Genomic DNA, 19491 nt, shown 5'->3' with positions numbered 1-19491 from the left:
TCTTTAGTAGACCCCTTCCTTATTGAAAATTAACAGTTCATAAAAACCTGCTGACATCATGAACGTCAGCTCAGTAAATTTCTTAAACTGAGCAGACCCATATCACCAGCTCATGGACATAGGAACAGAATGTCACCCCCACCGTGGACTGTGCCCACCTGGGCCTCCCTATGTGCCACCCACGGGACACTGGGTCATGAATTCTGGAACCATCGGTGAGTTTCGCCTGTCTAAACGTCTCGTAAGTGGTGGCCCTTAGGCACTGTTGCGTTTGGCCACTCCACCGAGGCCTGAAGCTTCATCACGTGGCCCTTGGTGGCCGGCGGGAACTTCCAGTGTTCTGGTCCCAGAGGAAAACAGGGCAATTTGCCTGTCCTTCCGGGGCTGGCGAGACTGTGACAATGTCCCCACGTCTAGGATGGAGTCGACGGTTAATTATACACAGGGACGCTTTTGTCTTTGCTCTGGGAACCCTGAGAGGAGGTTAAATGGTCGCTGGGTCAGCGCTGGGCAGTGCTGGGCAGCTCAGCCACACCTCCAGGGAGGGTCGTGCTCCAGCCCCCGGCCCCAGACTGTCCAGGTGACCACAGCCCATGGGAGGCGGCAGTTGGTGACTTGGCCAGCCAGGTCTGCAGCCAGCCTGCTGGGAGGCTCTTGCTGACCGCACCACACAGGGAGGAGCGGTCGCGGGGACAGATGCCCCCAGCGCCCTCCTCCGCCCTCACCCGGCTGCTGCAAAAAGGGCGCTTTGTTGCGGTAGACAAAAAGAGCTGTTTTGTCCTGCGCCCTGGGCTCCCGGAGGTGGCGTCTGGGGGGCAGCTGGACCTTCCCTGGCCTCCTGCGGGGGTGACTGATGGGCCGACCGCATTGGGCCAGCAGCTGTGGCTGCCAGCCAGGCCTGCCCGCAGCCGGGCACTCAGGCTCTAGAGCCACAGCACAATAGCGGCATTGTGGCCACTTCCCGGTCCCTTGATGGTCCCAGTTACTCATCAAGGATGTTGGCGAGCCCAGCCCTGGAACACAGAGTCCTTGTCTCTTGATTAAGCAGCAGACACGCTCAGACAGCAGCCCTGCAGGAGGTACCGATGAGTTCACCACTTGGCCATTCAGAGGGCCTGGCAGCCCGGGCCGGGCAGAAGACAGGTCAATGGGAGGTCACACGGGTGGTCCCCTCCAGAGGCCACCCCAGAGGGAGACATGACAACATCCTCTGCCCCAGGAGGGGCTGGGCAAGTCCCACAGGCAGGGTGGCTCACCGGCTTCCTTGAGGAGACACTGTACCTGGACAGCACTGTGTGGCCACCTGCCGGCTGTCACCACCTCCTGACCAGACCCCGGAGCTTCCCACTGCACCCAGTGAAGCCAGAGCCCTCACTCGTGGCCTGCGTCTTCCTGCTGGCCCTCTGGTCACTGTGGTCTGCTCTCACTGTTCTGAGTTTGACAGGAGACATGCCTTCATCAGTCTTCCCCAGGCCTGTCCTTCTTCCTGTCCCCACCCCAGCATCGCCCTCAGCTGGCTCCTGGCTGGGCTGCCCAGGTCACCCTCGGACCCCTAACATCTGGAGCAGTGCCCACCCAAGGAGGGGCATTTGCAGTACAAAGGCTTCCCCGACCCCAGCATAAGGCCCAGCGCATAGTAGGTGCTCAGTAAGCATGGAGGCCAGGGAGGAAAGGAGGAGGAGGAGGAGATGGGCGGAAACCTCAGCACACAGCTTCAGCGACAGGGAGGAAGTGAGACAGACAGAAAGAGGCACCCACCTCAGGCCTGGGACCCCTCTCAGATCGCCCAGATGAGGCTCCAGTCCACACTGCAGGGCAGGAGTGCCCGGCCGTCTCCCGGGCCCCCCACCTGAAGCTGGGCGCCTCAAACATGCCAAATATGGAGCCAGGGCTTGATTTTTGTCCTGACCCTGTCCTTCAACACCTGTCCATGGGGACAGGGACTTGCCCAGGTCCAGAAGAGAACTCAGGCATTGACCACGACTTGTCTGGTCACTCCTCAGCAATGGACAGTCCTGCGGCCCCTGCAGCAAGCCGGCTACTCACAGAGGTGGAGGCCCAGCCTCCCCTCTGCCCCCGCGGCCCCTCCCTAGGCCCAGGCACAGTAGGCTCAGGGAGGTGGGGACAGCTCCCTCCCTGTGTGTAGTACTGGGGAGGCCCGGGCTCCCAGAGGCTCCCCTGGTGGACTGAAACTCAGGGGTGCGGGGTGGGCAGGGCATCCCACAGCTGGCCGTGCCCTGCAGGTGTGCCCAGAGACCCCTTGCACTGTGGGCCAGTGGCCGGAGAGAAGCCCCTCCCCAGTGGATGCTGGAGCCCAGGGCTGAGGCGGCGTTGGCTGTCCCTCCAGAGCCGCAGCTTCAGGCCGCTCGGGCACAAGCCGTGGGCACTGCAGAGGCAGGGTGTGTGGCCCTCCCAGGGTGCCCCACAAAGCCCTCACTGTGCACAGTGGGGTCACACACTCCTCTCCCTGTCCCCATGGAATCTGAAGGGCTGTGCTGCTGTCCTTTCCGCTGGCCCTGGACAAAGACACGCCCCTCTCTGAGCCTCAGGGTCCCATCTGCACCTGGGAATGGGGCCCACGCTGTGGGGAGGATCAGGTCCTCCACGTGGACACACGTGAAGCTCCAAAGAGCATCTGCACTGTCCTGGGGCTGTGGTCTCGCGTGGAGTGACACCAGGAGGGTTGTCGGGAACCCTCCAGGGTCGAGGAACGCACACAGCCCACCTTTGCCTGGGCTCAGGCGTGGCTTGGCCCCGGCCCTAACCTTCTGCAGACTGAACTCCACCCCCTCTGAGCCCGGGCAGGAGCCAGGTTCAAGTTCACTGAAGCATTTGTGGGCTGGCAGGACTCCCTCCTGCCGTTTCCAGCCGTTTCAACATGGAGTTAGATGTCCACATAAGAACCAGAGGTGTGCCCGCGGCAACCTACAACTTTTCCTCAGGAACCACGTGGGCAGGAGGAAGACGGGAGCCTGGTGGCCGGGCAGGGACACCCTGTGCTTCCCACCTCTGAGTCCAGAAGCCAGGCGGCCGTGTGCCTCAGTATCTGGCCTGTCCAGCCTCTGGGCCATCCCCTTAATCCTTCAGCCACCAACTCTGTGGTTTTGTGAGCGACAGGGAGCTGGGGTATCACCAGGACAGCACAGGAGAAGGCCTAGGCCAGCACCAGGCTATGACGGTAGGGAGGGCTCCTGTAGCCGCTGGTCAGGGAGGCCCTCTGAACATCAGCAATGGCCCCGCCCCTGAATAAGGAGAGTGCTGGCCATGTAAAGGGACAGTCCACCCACCCCCCTGCGGGGGCAGGAAAACCCCAGGGTTGGAGAAGCTGGGGCAGGGGTCTCAGTAGTTTCAAAATTATCAATGAGATGAAATTTGCAGAACACAGCTCAAAAGATCAGTGAAAACACTTTTCTTACTGGATGAGTTGGGGTCAACCCAAGAAGCAGAGCAGGAGGTCTGTATTCAGGTTTTACCACAAAGAGTTGCTTAGGCAACTGTGGGGTCTGGTGCGAGGGTCCTGCACCCACGGGGCAGGCCCAGGCTGGTCTTGGCATGGCCGAGGCTGCGTCCACAGGCACCTTCCTTCTTCTTCAGGGAGCCTCTGCTCTCTCTTAAGGTCTCCACCTGATTGGGCCAGGCCCACCCAGGTCACCTAGGACAGTTTCCATTCCTTCAAGTCAGCTTGTTGTGGACTTGAATCACAGATACAGATGTCTCCACTGTGACACCTAGATGAGTAAGTGAATGACTGGGGACCACGGACCTGCCAGTTTGACACATGGCAATCACTTACCCAGTGCATTAATTAATATCATTCAGAAATTACCAAAAGGGCTCCCACCTTCTTTTTAAAGTCTGAGGAGTTCTGGGTCCCATCTTTAGAGGAGTCCCAGAGTCCCAGGCCTCTGGTGGATGACTCTTTCCCTCAGAGAGGCCTCCTACCCCATTGCCCTGTCACCCGGGAAGAAGAACCAGCGCTATCAGCCATGCTGGCCCTTGAGCACCCCAGAGGGCAGCCCCGGGAATGGCAGGGCTGCACCAGGAACCCCAGCAACAGCTCACGTGGCCTGGGCTGGAGTATTCTGGGGAAGGTGCTCATGGCCATCAGCGGGATTTGTTCAGGACACAGAAAACACAGTCCCATGCGTGCCTCCCCCGGGGGCGGGCAGCTGGCGAATCCCATGAGGAGACCAGACAGCCCCCGGCTGCCACAGTTATTTACCTTATCTTCTGGTTTAAAATTTGAAATATTTGTTTGACCAAGAAAAGGCCTCACCGTATTTGGAAATCAACAACTTCACGAACCCGGGGTGGGAGTGGCCGTGTCCCCGTCAGGACAGCACCGTGAGGCTTGCCCCCCTGGCCTTTCGAAGTCCACACGTTATCCCTTCATCTGGCAGTTCGTGCCACCCTTCCCTGGAGCAGAAGAGAAAGATGTCTAGCGTAGCCTCTATGGCAGCTGGCGGAAATCTGCTTAATTTTTTTGGCTGTTCATGGGGGTTTTGTTCAAATTTCCCCACCTCTGTATCAGGAAGGGCATGCAATTTTTAGGGCCACATTCAAATCTGGGAGCCTCAGCTGAGTTTCTTTCTTAGATCGGCTGTAAGGTTTCAGAACATTTCAGATTGTCTTTGGTGTGAGTGACAGACCTGACTGTAATTTGGTTCCCTTGACTAGGGTAAAGGTTGCCCACAGGGGTGGTGAAGCAGTCTTCCTGAGTGTGTCTGTGAGTGTGTCCAGCAAAGATTTGCATTTGAATTGTACACAGATTAGAGAAGACCCATTCTCACCAGTGAAAGGGGCAGCATCAAGCTGCTGAGCCAGTATCCCTCTCCTGGAGTTGGGACACCCATTTCCCCTTCCACTGGGGATCAGATGTCCTGGTTGTTGGGCGTCAGAGTTTGGACTGGGACTTACACCCCCACTCCCCTGGTCCTCAGGCCTTTGTGGGCAGAACTGCTCCGCCAGCTCTCCTGGCCTCCAATCTGCAGAGGGCAGGCCTCAGGCCTCCTCTGCCTCCAGAGTCACGGGAGCCAATTCCTGGAGTTACGTAGGATCTTTCCACAGACGCTCGCACACTCACACACTCTGAGAACCCCAACCCATGTCCACAAAGAGGCCTTCAGAAACACCCCGCTTTACGTGTCCTCTATGGAATCTATTGATTGAAACATGTGGGCAAGGTGTTCTTGGAGGAATAGTCTTCTATTCAACCCACTAACGTAGAATCAGCCCAAGTGGCTAGTGGCCTTCTGTTTCAGGACCACTGCCCGTGACCTGGTGGCCCCACCAATACCCCAGAGAGGAATGCCTGGTGCAGGGCTCTGCTGCTCTGGTGACCTGGAGAACCCTGTTTCCAGGTCTTCAACCAATCTGGGACTTGGGTGGAATTTTACCTACTTATTTTATTTTATAATTTAATGGCTTTGAGAAGCACTTTGTGTAACTTATCTCTCTGGTCAGTAGTTGCCCGTCATGGGCTTGGGGAGCTCTCTGTGCATGTGGACTTCTTCTGGGACCTTGATGCTGAGGACGGGCACTGCTCTCCATCTACGCATGCGGGATCCCAGGTCCCACAGACCCTCTCCAGAGAGCAGCCTGGGGAGGGGCGGGGGCTCCTGTCCCTGCTGCCCTGGCAGTCACACTAGGTGGCTGGATGCTGGCTTGGGAGCTCAGGACCAGCTAACCAGTCCAATAGCTCTGCCGTCTCCAGGGCTCGTAGGGCGACGGGGCATGGGGCCTCCCCCAAGGAGGCTGGTTGAGGCCCTGGCGTGGCCTGTGCAAGGCCCTGCGGCACACCTTGGTGCCCTGGGCTCCAGATGAGGAAGGCGAGGCTCCGCCAGCCCAGATGGCCGCCCAAAGCAAAGACGTGTGGGATCCAAACCCAGGTCCCCCTGAGTCCTGAGTCTGGACTCTGCCTACAGCCCCCAGTGCCTCCAGGGAGTGGAAGGTCACAGATGGAAAGCCTCAGAGGCTGGCTGGTGGCCAGGCCACTCCTGGGCCTGTGTGGCCGTGGGAAAGACACTGTCTCCTGGGAATATGGTCAGCTGGACCTGTTTGCCTGGGAAGCCCTTTGAAGCATCCAATGTGCTGGTCAGTCCCTGGGGCTCCAGGGAGGCTGGGAACACGGGCCTCCACGAGGACACACTGCTACCATGTCCACTGGGTCCTTTGGGTGGGAGCAGACTGCCTAGCAGCCAGGTAGTGGGAGTGTGGACGAGAGAGGAAGGACACAGTGCAGAGATCTCACACTGGTGTGGCACCAAGGAAGGCCCTGGTCCCAGGCACAGCCCAGAGGAGGCATCCTGCTGGGCACCTCCCACACGGTGGGAAGCAGGGCGAGACGGCGACACGAGGCCCGCTCGGTCCTGGCTCTGCCCCTGCCCAGCTGGGGCCGTGAACCGAGAAGGCTGCTTTACCCTTACAGTGGGGGTGGCGATGCTGGAGACCCCAGGAGGGGCTCAGAGGCCCCCTGTGGAAAGCACTCAGCATGCGTAATAAAAGGCCAGCCACCCAAGTCCCAGAGGAGGGACCCACAGTAGAGCAAGAGGGGGGACCAGTGAGAGTGAGGGACCATCCCTTGGAGGAGGAGGGAAAGTGACTCACCTGAGGTTTCATGGGGACTGAGAGGATTCGACATGGACCCAGAGCCCCGAGACCCAGGAGCCACCACTCCAGGGGTGGCTCAATCTGTTGGGAGTAGGAATGAGGGAGGGAGGGAGATGGCACCGTGGAGAACAGGGAGGCCTGCAGGGACAGGGGCCGCCCAAGTCATCGTGGAGGGGTCCCTCCATAGCTCCAGCCAGAAATGGGCCCATTGGGGCTGGAGCTTGAATGGTTTCCAGGTAAGTGATCTGACTTTTGGAGGAAAGTAACCTCACCGTTAAAGTTGCCGACTAATTCCATAACTTATTAAAATACCTGCCACCCGTAGACTGACCATAGCTCCCCTTTACCCCACCCTCCTCCTATCCTGGCCCATTTAGAATACAGCAAATCGCCTTCTTTCTATCCAGGGCTCACACTGCCACACTTCAAAAGCCTTAGCAAGAGCCAACAAATTCCAGGAATCTCTCTTGCAGAAAGGCTATCAGCACCAAACCCACCGTCCATCCCCCACCCACCCATCCATCCACCCCCGTCCCTCCATCCATCCCATACACATCCAGCCAGCACCGTCCCATCTATCAACACAGGCGTCACCCAAGGCCTCTATTCACCTCCCCACCCATCCATCACACGCACCCAGAAGCCAGCCACCCATGCACACATCCATCCGTCTGCACATTCATGGAACACAGGAAGCCCACTGATCGTGTGCTAAGGCTGGGACACAGAGACGCCCAAGTCATGGCCCCAGCTTTAAGGAACACACTCCACCATCTGCCTGGGCTGTGACATTGCAGCTTGACTGTGAGGAAGAAATTGCAAGGACCATTAATGACCTCCCATGGCAGTCTGACTTGGTTGGGTCTTCTCAGATTCCGGACCAACAGGGACCCACTTAGTACCCGGTGCAAGGTGGTTTGTAGCCAGGGCTCCACGTGGCAGAGGGGGCGGCAGCTGGAATCCACCCAGCCCTTCAGCTACTGCTCCTGGTCCAAGCACCCTGCTGGACCGGGCTCAGCAGGCCACAGTGGAAACTCGTGATGTGTCTCTGCTCTTCTTGCCCCCCAAATACAAATCACTTAAAAAGCAGTATTTCCACAATGAACATGATAGCGGTGCAGGCAAAACCCCTGTGTGGCTTCTGCCTCTCACTGCAGGCTTTCTGAATGGCAGGGCTGTGTCTGGGGGTGGGGGTGGTGTGTTCAGGGCTCTTCATGAAGGCACCTCAGATGATTTGGTGACTAAGAGATTTAAAGGGGAATAAAATCCACAAGATGTTTGTTCCTTTAATGTCAGAAAATTTAAGTTTCGTGAACACATTTTCAAAACTCCTAGGATGATGTCGTTTCAGAGAGGACACCAACTTTCAAGAGAAGCCTGAATGCTGACCAAGTCCAGCTCCGAGCAGCTTCTCTGAGCAAACATCTAGCAGGTGACTGAGACACCTTCACCCCCAGGGGTAGCAGGGTGGACAGAACGGTGGTGGGAGGGAGGAAATGTGGAGATCACAGGTCTCTCTCCTGCCCTGAGTTGTGCAGAGGGGAAGCTGAGCTTCAGAGGGATGCAGAGTTGCCACGTCCACCCAGCTGACACCAAGGGACCTCCTCTTCCTCTAAAGGCCATCCCAAAAGGCTGGGGATGTGGCTCGGTGGGAGAGGGCTTTGCCGGGCATGCGCGAGGCCCCCGGTTCAATCCCCAGCCCCGCAAATAAACAACAACAAAGTCTTTATTGGGTTCAAGGTAAAGGCTACCAAGCCCTCCCCCTGGGCCAGGCCAGTGCCACCTGTTCAGAAGGACCGCTCTTCCACCTGGCTGACATCACTCTTCCTAATTCCCTCTTCCCAATCCATCTTCCATCCACTGTAGAGCTTTTCAAAAGACCTGACTCGTGTTCTCCTCTCCCCTGGGTCTCTTTCCACGGCCTCCCTTTGCTCTTAGGATGAAGACCAAACCCTGGGCCAGCCCCCAAGGGCACCTTTCGCTCCTCTCCTCTTCCCATACGGTGCCACACCTGGCTGTGCTTTAGCCCCACTTCCTGTCTGGTCCAGGCATCCTGCCTGCCGTTCAGAACCCCTTCCTGGCCTACACCCTCATACTGGCATGACCAGATCCCTCCACTCTTTCAGGGTCAGCCGAGATGCCACCTCCTCTGAGAGCCCTCCCCACATCCCAGTACCCTCCCTCTTACCACACCCTCACCATCTCCCTTCCTTCCCATCTTCCAGCTCTGTGAGAGGGGACCCCCTGGTCTGCCCTTTTCTCCCACATCCCCAGCACCAGCCCTGTGACCAGCATGAAGTAGGTGCTCAATAAACACACTGAACAGACAGACAGATGGGCGAATGGACTGCAACCCCTTCTTCACTGACCACAGACATAACAATTGAGGTCTAGGCAGGGGGGAACATTTGGTTGCTACTTTTGTTTTAGGTGACATAATTTTGAATGTTCACTAGCTCAGCACCAGGGAGCCTTCCTGGGCTTAATTCCTGTGACTCACTTTCTGGGTTTGGAAAGACTAGTGGAGTTTGGCACTGGACTTCCTGGCTCTGAGAGTTTGAAATTCCTTGTTTTAGAATAACAAAGAAAATGGGGAATGATCACAGTTCAGGAGTAGGGGGCTCAGTCGTGTAGCCCTGTGTGAACATTCATGCTTTTCTACTCAAACTGGCACTTGTATTAAGCAAGACTGTGGATGCCCCTGAACATCTCCAGGGCTTAGACAGACGTGAAGGTGTGGCCGAGCCTGAGAGTCTGCAGCAAGACACTCAGATCCCCGGTTCTGCCCTTGGCCGGTTTAAGGAGTGTCCTCTCAGCTCATCTGGGCCCAAGCTGAGTCGGCGGGTACAGTTACTGTCCCAGTTCCCCAGGTCAGGAGACCGGGTAGAGGATGCTGAGTGACTAAACTAGGTTGTACTTCTGGTTACTGGTGAATCCAGGAAGGAGCCAGGCTCAAATGGCCACGGAGCTTGCTGCCACACCACCTCTTAGGACTAGGCACCTACGCTTAGGGGCCTGCATCCTTCCTGCCCAGTCCTTCTTCCTAGGGCCAGCTCTCCTGCCAGGCTCTCCGTGTCCTGCCACAAACCAGCAGGGAGGCCTGGATAAGCCCTCCTGGGTGGAGAGGACTGGCGCCCTGCTGAATACCAGCCCACAGGAGGCTGCACGCACTAGGGGCAGCCACAAGGTCCTGTCCCACTGGAGAAGCAGCCAGGAAAGCCAAGGACCCTCTGTGCCAGAGACAAAAGGAACAAACTGCCCAGAAGGGGCCCTGACACTGTGGAGGAGCTTTGTGGAGAAGATTCCAGAACCCCATCAGGGAACACACCAGTGGACCCGGTGATGTAGCGTGGGAGGGAAGGGCTTGGGCAAATTCCACACAACACAACCAAAAATCTCAGCAGGATTTGGGACAGGAACGAGATGGGGCCAAAAGGAACCTCAAAGAACAAATAGCTAAAGCAATTTGCAAAACTAAAACCACCCCCATGCTACTTGAGGTATGTTACAAAATGATAATTTACACTGTGTGGTACGGCTTAGAAATTAATAGGTTCAGCAGCCGGAAAAAAAAAATGAGAAGTCCAGAAGCCGATTCAAGAGGTGTTATCAAAAATCAATGAAGAAGGAAGGTATCATTCCCTAAATGACGTTTGGAAATTTGGCTCAATAGGTAGACTTTAAGAATCATATCTATATTTTGTGTTACTTACAAATTAGTGAAGGATTAGAGAGCTTCCAAACAAAGCAAGGCTTTAAAACTAGGAGAATGAAGTACAGGAGAATTATCACTACCACAGCTTTGGAGCAGAGAAGGAATGTTTTAAATAGTATGCAAAAGAAGAAGGAATTTCTTGGATTTGATCATATTAAAGTTAAATATTTTTTCTCAACTAAGAACATCACAAAAGCAATAAATGACAGATTGAGAGAATATTTGCAATCTCTAACCAACAAGGATTATCAAGAAAACACATAGGAAACTGTTGCAAAATTATCAAGAGAAAAAGAAACACAGTGTAGACACCAACCGTGCGGGTCTCAGGGAACCCAGGAACTCCTGGTTGAGCCTCGAGGACTGAGTGGAGCCCCAGGTGAGATGGCAACCAGCGGTGAAGCTCCACAGCCCCGGGAGGGGCTCGTGTTCATACTGGAGGCCTTGGCGCTGATCCTAACACCCCATAGCATCAGAGGTGTGGAGATGGCAGCCCTTGTGTGCTGTTGGTGGCTTAGGGACCAGTTATCCCCAAGAGCACGTTAGTGACCCTAAGTGTGTGAACACGACCAAGACTCCATGGGAAGCCCCAAGGCCGTGTCTCACAGAGGCAAGTTCAGGACCATTCACTGCTGCAATGACAGAGCTGGAAATTAGCAGGAAGTACGGGCCGAGCATCAGTGGAGCAGCCTGGCTCAGCAATGTACCAGCTGTCAAAGGAATGGAGGTACCGAAGCCATCAGGCACAAAGGTGGACAGACGTCAGACAGGCTGAGTTTAGAAACAGGAAGCAGCATCAGGGCTGTGGAATACATGTGCAGTCATCCTGGGGGCCACCTGCAGCCAGAGTGGTCCTCATAACGCTTGCTATGCTGAGACCTACAGAGAGGAGCTGAGACAAAAGTGTCCCCAGGGTCCTTCCCCTTTCCCGTTCTCAGCCCTGGCTGTATGTTATGCCAACCTCAGTCTTGCCAGCTCAACTCCAGAGTAACTCAGACAGCCCGGCCCTGGGTCCAGACCGCCCTAGGATGGGGTGGGTGTGTGTGCCCAGGAAGTCGAGGAGAAGGCACCCTGTCCCCAAGGGGAAGAGAATGTTGGACCCCCCAGCCCCCTTGCAGCAAGGGCAAGCGCTCTTTAGTAGCAAGGGACACCGGGTGACGGGAAAGGCGTTGCTGACACTGACACTGTGGAGGAGCTTTGTGGAGGCTGACATGCTGCTTCTCTTCCCTGAGCCTTATTTTCCCCAGCTGTGAAATGGGCTAGGGGACCAGAGGCTGTTTAAGGTCCCTGACAGCTCGGCGTGGCCTGGCCTCCTCCTGGCCTCCTCCACTGCCTCCCGGGCCCCATCACAGGGAATTCCTGGTGTCCAGACCTCCATGGGACAAAGCTGAAGGCTAAAGTCTGGGGCAATGGTTTCTAACGTTGCATTTTTTTATGATTGTAAAAATTTGGAAATATCTTAAAATGCACTAAAAGATTAGAAAAATTAATTATGGGATGAAATGATTCCCTTCCAGGAAAATTCTGAGGCACAGCGCTGTTCTGTGACTCAGGAGACCACTCATGGCCGAGGAGGGGATCCCGGCATCATGGTAGAGCGTCTCCCCAGTGAAGACAACGGGAGGCACTTTCTGTAGAAAACAAACAAACGCATACTAACAAAGCCACGTGACTCAGGCCTCCCTTACTGCCACCAAGAGTGGCGAGTCTCAGGAAGGCACTGGCTGCACCTACTGCTACTGGGCCACGTGTGCCCTCCGGTGGCCCCAAAGAGCCAAACTCGCCCAGCCCCTCCAGGGCTCCCAACAGATGGCGCAGGTTCTCGATCTCTCCACACCCCACAGGATGGCAGCTGGACAGCAGAACCAAAACCCCATGGGCAACACTCACGAGAACGCTGTGCCACACGGAGACAGGTGCTCCCCAGGCCCCTCAGTGTGCGCAGGTGGGAAGGGGCCGGTGGCCACCACAGCCCAGCGCCTACCCCAGGGAGGGAGTGCCAGGGCCACAGCCGAGACAGGAGAACTGAAACCAACCAAGGGGCGGCAGGAAGCCAGCAGGCCACCCCAACAGCCCGAGGCGCGGGCCCACGTGACACCCTCAGGGGAAATGCAAGGCCTCCTGGGCCCAGCTGGAGGGGTGCAGTGCAGAGCCCTGTGAACCCCCAAATCCAGACTGGCAGGCTCCCGGGCAGCCACAGGGAGTGCCACCCCTTGCGACCAAGACAGAAGGGACAAAGAGATGGAAATTTTGCACCAAAGTAGGGGACAAACTGTGAACTCCTGAGGGCTAGACGCGTCCCACAGGAATGGGCGGAGGCTGATCTCTACATGAACCCAAAGGTACTAGGAACAGGGTCAGACACAGACAGAGGGTGCCAACTAGGCTCAGAGACGCTCAGAGATGGGGGTGGAGGAGGACGCAGGAAAGAGCTGGAAATAAAAGAAAAACATCATCACAGAAACAAAGGTGTAACCAGAGGAAGCGCACACGTGACCAGACGCGGCAAAGGCTGAAGTGAGAACAAGGCAGGAGTAAAACGTTCCTAGCCAAGACGGCAAAGGGAACAAACTTGTGCTCCTGCCTCAAACAACTGGCCTCCTCCCGGCTGTCTCCTGGCCTCCTCCACTGCCAAACAAAATGCTAGAAACAGTAATTTCCAGACTTTGGAAAGAAGCTGCGTAGCATAGGGGTCCCCGAGGAAATGAAGTGGCCAGAGGAGCAAGGTGGGCGCTGGGGAGACTCAGGCTCCTGCCAAGGAGCGCTGGGCACGGTGCCTCTGGAGCCAAGAGGACAAAACAAAAGTGGAACTTCAGGGAAGTCGGTCGAGGTGGCTGGAGCAACAGCAGTGTACCAGAGAGGAGAGGGCTGCCCAGAGAGAAAACTCCAGAACTGTACAGAGAGCTCCTCCCAAGTCTTCAAATACATACAGCTGCATCCATGAATCTGAAGAAATCACCCAGGCCTAGAGGAGGAACCCCAGAGAGAAGCCGCGGGAACAACTCCTGGGCCTTGGGTGTGGCGTTGGAAAGCCCTGTGGTGGCCAGCAGCCCAGGCAGAGACCTCGGGGGCCTCACCTCTGTGGCTGGACCTTGCCACCCAGACTCTGCTATTCTGGTCTCACTCAAGAAAGGCTAAAGGATCAAAGCATTTCCAAGAAACTTGATTGCTTTTCTAAAAAACTCATGGATAAAAAGCATCCATAACTACCCAGCACATGCAATACAGTAAACATTATGATTCTGATTTTTAAAGTCAGAAACTAATGAGAAAAAGAGCAGATTAAGAGACAGATGATATATTCAGCAGCTGAGACTAGAAAAAAAAATATATAACAACATTCCATATGTTCAAGAAGATGGAGAAGACCATAAAGGAGTCACATGAAAAATACAAAGCAAACCCACAAGAAATTTCCACAGGTAAAAACCATGTCTGTATGAAAAATGCACTGGATGATGTTAAAGTGGATTCGACACTGTGGAAAAAATATTAGTGAACTTGGACACTTATAACTGAAAATAGAGAAATGAAAAGAGAAAGAAAAAGCCAGCAAAAAAGAGATAAAAGGGATCTCAAAAAAAGTAAGAAATGCTGGTTGGCCGCGGTTGCACACCCCTGTCATCCCAGCAGCTCAGGAGGCTGAGGCAGGAGGAACACGAGTTCAAAGCCAGCCTCAACAAAAGCAAGGTGCTAAGCAACTCAGTGAGACCCTGTCTCTAAATAAAACATGAAATAGGGCTAGGGGTGTGGCTCAGAGGTCGAGTGCCCCTGAGTTCAATCCAGGTACCAAAAACAAAAGTAAGAAATGCTGAAAACTGACAAAGATTTCATGAACAAATAAGAGGAGTCCCCAGGAAGACCACCAAAGCAAGGCAATCCAACAATATGGAAAACAAGCTCTCAGGAAGACTGTATCCAGCACACGAATGGCCACGTTGAAGGAGTGGTGGGCCGGTTTGTATCTTGGTTGTGATGGTTGGTGTCTGGCTATGAACATCAGTGGCATAAATAAAGAGGCAACTCTATCGCACTCCATAAACACAATGACTTGAAACCACTTGCTGCAAAAGCACTCAACGTAGGCAACTGAGAAGTTCAATCCAGAGTCATATTCTAGAGTATGATCCAAATTTTAAATATATCCACAGGAGATTTAAGCCACAAGAGTAAATGACTGAGAAGCGAGCACTGGGCATCGTCATGCTTCGGGGCAGCGATGTTTCATACCAGGAGACAAGATTTTTAAGGAATTAAATTCCACAAACTGACTTTTTGCATAAAAGGTGAAAACAGTTACCAACAGGCAGGAAGGAGGCAGTGTGTCTCAGGGTTCTCATGAGGACTGTTCCAGAAGAGTGAATTCAGACAACCAAAGTGGCTGTCTCCCCTGGGCAGCGAGGACACTGTCTTTCTTTTAAACTAACAGCCAAGAAGGCTAAAGGTGGGCACAGTGCCCTGCTATGCCCAGGCGCCAGGCAGGCAAAGCAGGAGAACGCCAGGAAACCTCACACTGTCCTTGTGCCCAATGACCACTTGTAATGGCATCGAGGACCTGAGGTAGCCAGATGGGCGTGGGGACACCACCTCCCCCAAAGAGGGGCTGGGCTCTGGGGAAGCAGCTGACTCGGGCTCTGGCCACTGACTAAGCCTGTTGCACCTCTAGATCTGCAAGTTCACAGGGAGGTTTGAAATGGCAGGGAAGGGTCACCTTGGAGACGATGGGAATCAACTCAGTATTTTGGAAATTGATGGATGAAGAGAAAGAACGAAGCTCGACCCAAATTGTCCCTTGTGAACAGCACCACGGGAGCAGGCAGGAGCAGAAAGAACACACCTCTTCACAAAAGCACACAGCTAGTCAGCGGAAAGGGAATGGTAGGGTGGAAATGACCGTTTTGCACCAATTTGCAGTCCCACCAGCAATGTATGATGTGCCTTTCCCCACATCCTCACCAAGATTTATTGTTACCTGTATTCTTGATAACTGCCATTCTGACTAGAGTGAGAAGGAACCTCAGTGTGGTTTTAATTTGTATTCCTCTAATTTTTAGAGATGTTGAACATCTTTTCATGTTTGTTGACCACTTGTATTTCTTCTGAGAAGGGCCTGTTCAGTTCCTTTGCCCATTTATTACTTGGGTTTTTGTTGTTAACTTTTTTAATTTAAAAAAAAACATATATTTACTTATTCTAATATGTTATACATGACAGCAGAATGCATTTCAATTCACAGTATACATATACAGCACAATTGTTCATGTCTCTGGTTGTACACAAAGTAGAGTCACACCATTCGTGTCTTCATACAAATGTACTTAGAATAATTATGTCCATCTCATTCCACTGTCTTTCTTAATCCCTAGCCCCCTCCCTTCCTCTCCCTCCCTTTGCCCTACCAAAATTCCTCCATCCCTTCCATGCTGCCTCCAACACCCCCATTATGGATCAGCATCCACATATCAGAAAAAAACATTTGGCATTTGCTTTTTTGGGGATTGCTTATTTCACTTAGCATTATATTCCCCAATCCATCCATTTACCTGCAAATGCTAATACTCCATTGTGTATGTATGTATGTATATATATATATATATATATATATATATATATATATATATATATACATACATACATACCATGGTTTCTTTATCCATTCACCTACTGCAGGGCATCTAGCTTAATTAAGATCTGATTGAATGCAGGGTAGTATTTGTATTTTTTTTTATTTGCTAAGAGTTGCTTTGTGGCATAATATATGGTCTATTTTAGAAAAGGATCCATGTTCTGCTGAGAAGAAAGTGTATTTGCTTGTTGATGCATGAAATATTCTATCTATGTCAGTTAAGTCTAAGTTATTGATTGTATTATTGAGTTCTATAGTTCCTTTGTTCAGCTTTTGTTTGGAAGATCTCTCCAGTGGTGAAAGAGGTGTGTTAAAGTCACCCAGAATTATTGTGTTGTGGTCTATTTGACTCTTGAACTTGTGAAGAGTTTGTTTGATAAACATAGATCCTCTATTGTTTGGGGCATTTATATTTATGATTGTTATGTTTCGTTGGCGTATGGTTCCCTTGAGCAGTATGTTATGTCCATCTTTATCCCTTTTGATTAACTTTGGCTTGAAGTTTACTTTATTTGATACGAGGATGGAAACTCCTGCTTATTTCTGCAGTCCATGTGAGTGGTATGTTTTTTTTCCTAACATTTCACCTTCAGTCTGTGAATGTTTTTTCCTGTGAGATAAGTCTCTTGGAGGCAGAAAACTGTTAGTTCTATTTTTAGAATCCAATCTGCCAGTCTATGTCTTTTAATTAATGAATTTATGCTATTAACATTCAGGGTTATTAATGAGATATGGTTTGTAGTTGACCGGGAGGTCATATTTGTTTATTTTTGGTATTTAACTTGATTTAGTTTCTCCTTTGATTAGCTTTTCCTTTATTATAATACCTCCTTTTGCTGATTTGCATTGTTATTTTTTATTTCCTTCTCATGGAATATTTTGCCAAGGATGTTCTGTAGTGCAGGATTTCTAGTTGTAAATTCTTTTAACTTTTGTTTATCATGGAAGGTTTTTGTTTCATCATCAAATCTAAAGCTTAATTTTGCTGGATATTAGATTCTTGGTTGGCATCCATTTTCTTTCAAAGCTTGGTACATGTTGTTCCAGGGTCTTCTAGCTTTCAGGGTCTGGGTTGAAAATCTGCAGATATCCTATTTGGTTTCCCCCTATGTGTAATCTGATTCCTTTTTCTTGTGGCTTTTAAAATTCTCTCCTTATTCTGTAGGCTAGGTTTTTTTCATGATAATGTGCCTTGGTGTGTATCTGTTGTGATTTTGTACATTTGGTGTCCTGTAAGCCTCTTGAATTTGATTTTCCATTTCATTCTTCATGTTTGGAAAATTTCCCTGATATTATTTCATTGAATAGTTTGCTCATTCCTTTGGTTTGAAACTCCATGCCTCCCTCTATCCCAATAACTCTAAAATTTGGTCTTTTCATATTATCCCATATTTCTTGAATGTTCTGCTCATGGTTTCTTACTGTCTTCTCTGTGTGTGGTCTACATTCTTTTCAAGATGATCTATTTTGTCTTCATTGTCTGAAGTCCTGTCTTCCAAGTGGTCTGATCTGTTGGTGATGTTTTCGATTGAACTTTTAATTTGGTTTATTGTTTCTTTCATTTGAAGGATTTCCTTTTGTTTTTTCAGAACCTTTATCTCCTTATTGAAGTAAACTTTTGCTTCCCGTATTTGCTTATGTAGCTCTTTATCGAAATGATCTTTCGCTGGCTGTATTTGTTCTCTTACATCATCCTTTAATACACAGAACTTTTTAATTATATTAATTATATATTTAATTATATATTTTTAAGTATGTACATCTGAACTCCTTCTCTGTCATTTCTTCTGCTGTGCTGGCCATGGACTCTAATCATGTAGCATCTTGGTTAGTTGGGGGCACTTTCTTCCCTTGTTTTTTCATGTTGTTTGTGTGTCTTCCCTTCCAGCTCTGTGGATCATTACAATTTTTACCCTATAGGATTATAGTGTCTCAGCATGGTCCCAAGACCTCTCCTCTAAGGGGGAGAACAATGCGAACAGATCCCAGTACAAACAATATACAACCTTAAACCAAATAGCTGCTATTAAGCCCTTCACAGTTTTTTCACAATATACAGAAATGGTGAGTTCAATTATTATCTACAATATAAACAATAGGTTTGCAAAAGGGTCTACAGTTTCTGACGGTGGACAAAGAACTGGAGGTGAGGTGTAGGATGAGATGTTGAGGGGGTAGGAGGGAGGCTATAGGGTTATTAGATCTTAGAAAGCATGAAAGAGGAATCTAAACAAATTGGTTAGTAGCAGGAGAAGAGAGAGAAAGCGATTTGGGGGAGACAAATTGTTAGAGTGTGTAAACAAGTCAAAATAACACCTGGCATTTTGCCAGGGGAATGTTAGCGTTCATAAACAAGTCTGGATGGTGCCTGGCAAAATGCCAGAGGGAGTGGTTTGAGAAGTAACAAAAGCGAGCCATTAAGTGTGGAGATTCTTGATTGGTTGACTGATGTATCTAGTTTATGCTAATTAGATAAGCTGTGTGGAATGTATAAATACTGCTCCTGTCCTGCAATAAACGGCTCCCACTCCTGCTGTATCAATCTACACAACTTGTTCGTCACCCCCCCCCCCCCGGTTATTTTGCTGCAGCCGGACTGCGGCAACAAATAAATGGGAAGAAAGAAGAGTACAACAAACAAACAAAAAAACATAAATATTAAGAAAAGCTAAAAATGTAAAAGGAGGAGATAGAAGGATGTACAACACCACTGTAATATACTACCCAGACATCCCGGTCCTCAGTAGCCTGATTCATGAAAAGTACTTGGTTTCAAAAATGTTGGGGATGTGAGGGCAGGAGGAGAGAGAGACAGAGAAAAAAAAATTCAAAGGAAGACATAAGGATTGTTTCTGTTGGAGATTAGTATCTTTCCAGCTTCCCTTCTCATCCAATAGGTGGGGTTCTCTATTGTTTGCTGGTGTCTCCACCCTCAGGATGGTGAAGGTTATTAGGGTGGGAGGGTTGGTCCTGGGTGCAGGGCTCCTGGAGGTGGGGTATAGCAGTTGCTGTCCCTGATGGGAGACTCCCCCCCACCAAGGATCTCCTTTGGGCCCACTCATGTGATGTGGGCCTGGTCTTACCTCCTTATATCTCCTGAAGACCCCACAATTCCTGGTCTCTAATTTAGTCTCTACACTGCATCTCCCTCACCCCTCCCTTTCTACTTCCCAATCAGGAACCTCTCTCTCCAGAGGTCTTGGGGGCTGCACTCTGGCGACTGTGCACCTGTCATGGAGAGCTGTTCTACACTGGGCAGTCTAGGACCCATTTTCCGAGCTAGGAACCAGCTGTGTAGCCGCAGGCACTGTGCCGGGTTAGTGGCTGCCAGGGAGAGGGGGGAGTTGGGGGCTTTCAGTACCTTGATATTGTTTCTAAGCCCCAGCTGGTGTTCCAAGTTGGGAGTTGCCCCAACTAAGGATGGAGACATAGGTGTCCCAAGATGGAGGTGGTTGCTTTCTGATCAGGTCAGGTGGGACCGACAGTGGCGTTGAGCAGCATGTTCAGACATGCAACTCTGTGGAGTGCAGTATTGTGGCTG

At 51.5% G+C, this 19491-nt stretch overlaps 1 long non-coding RNA gene across 1 annotated transcript; it reads right to left on the bottom strand.

The window, feature by feature from the left end:
- Window positions 1–3552: 3552 nt before the first annotated feature.
- LOC139704599 (uncharacterized) lies at window positions 3553–12289 on the bottom strand. The gene is made up of 3 exons (XR_011706474.1): window positions 12215–12289; window positions 4277–4416; window positions 3553–3728 (listed from the first exon to the last, which is right to left on the bottom strand). It is a non-coding gene; the product is annotated as an uncharacterized lncRNA (long non-coding RNA).
- Window positions 12290–19491: the final 7202 nt, after the last annotated feature.

This window comes from Marmota flaviventris, chromosome 2 (assembly GCF_047511675.1).
Source record: "Marmota flaviventris isolate mMarFla1 chromosome 2, mMarFla1.hap1, whole genome shotgun sequence".
Classification (NCBI taxonomy): Eukaryota; Metazoa; Chordata; class Mammalia; order Rodentia; family Sciuridae; genus Marmota; species Marmota flaviventris.
This window is presented reverse-complemented; position numbering and strand designations above follow the sequence as displayed.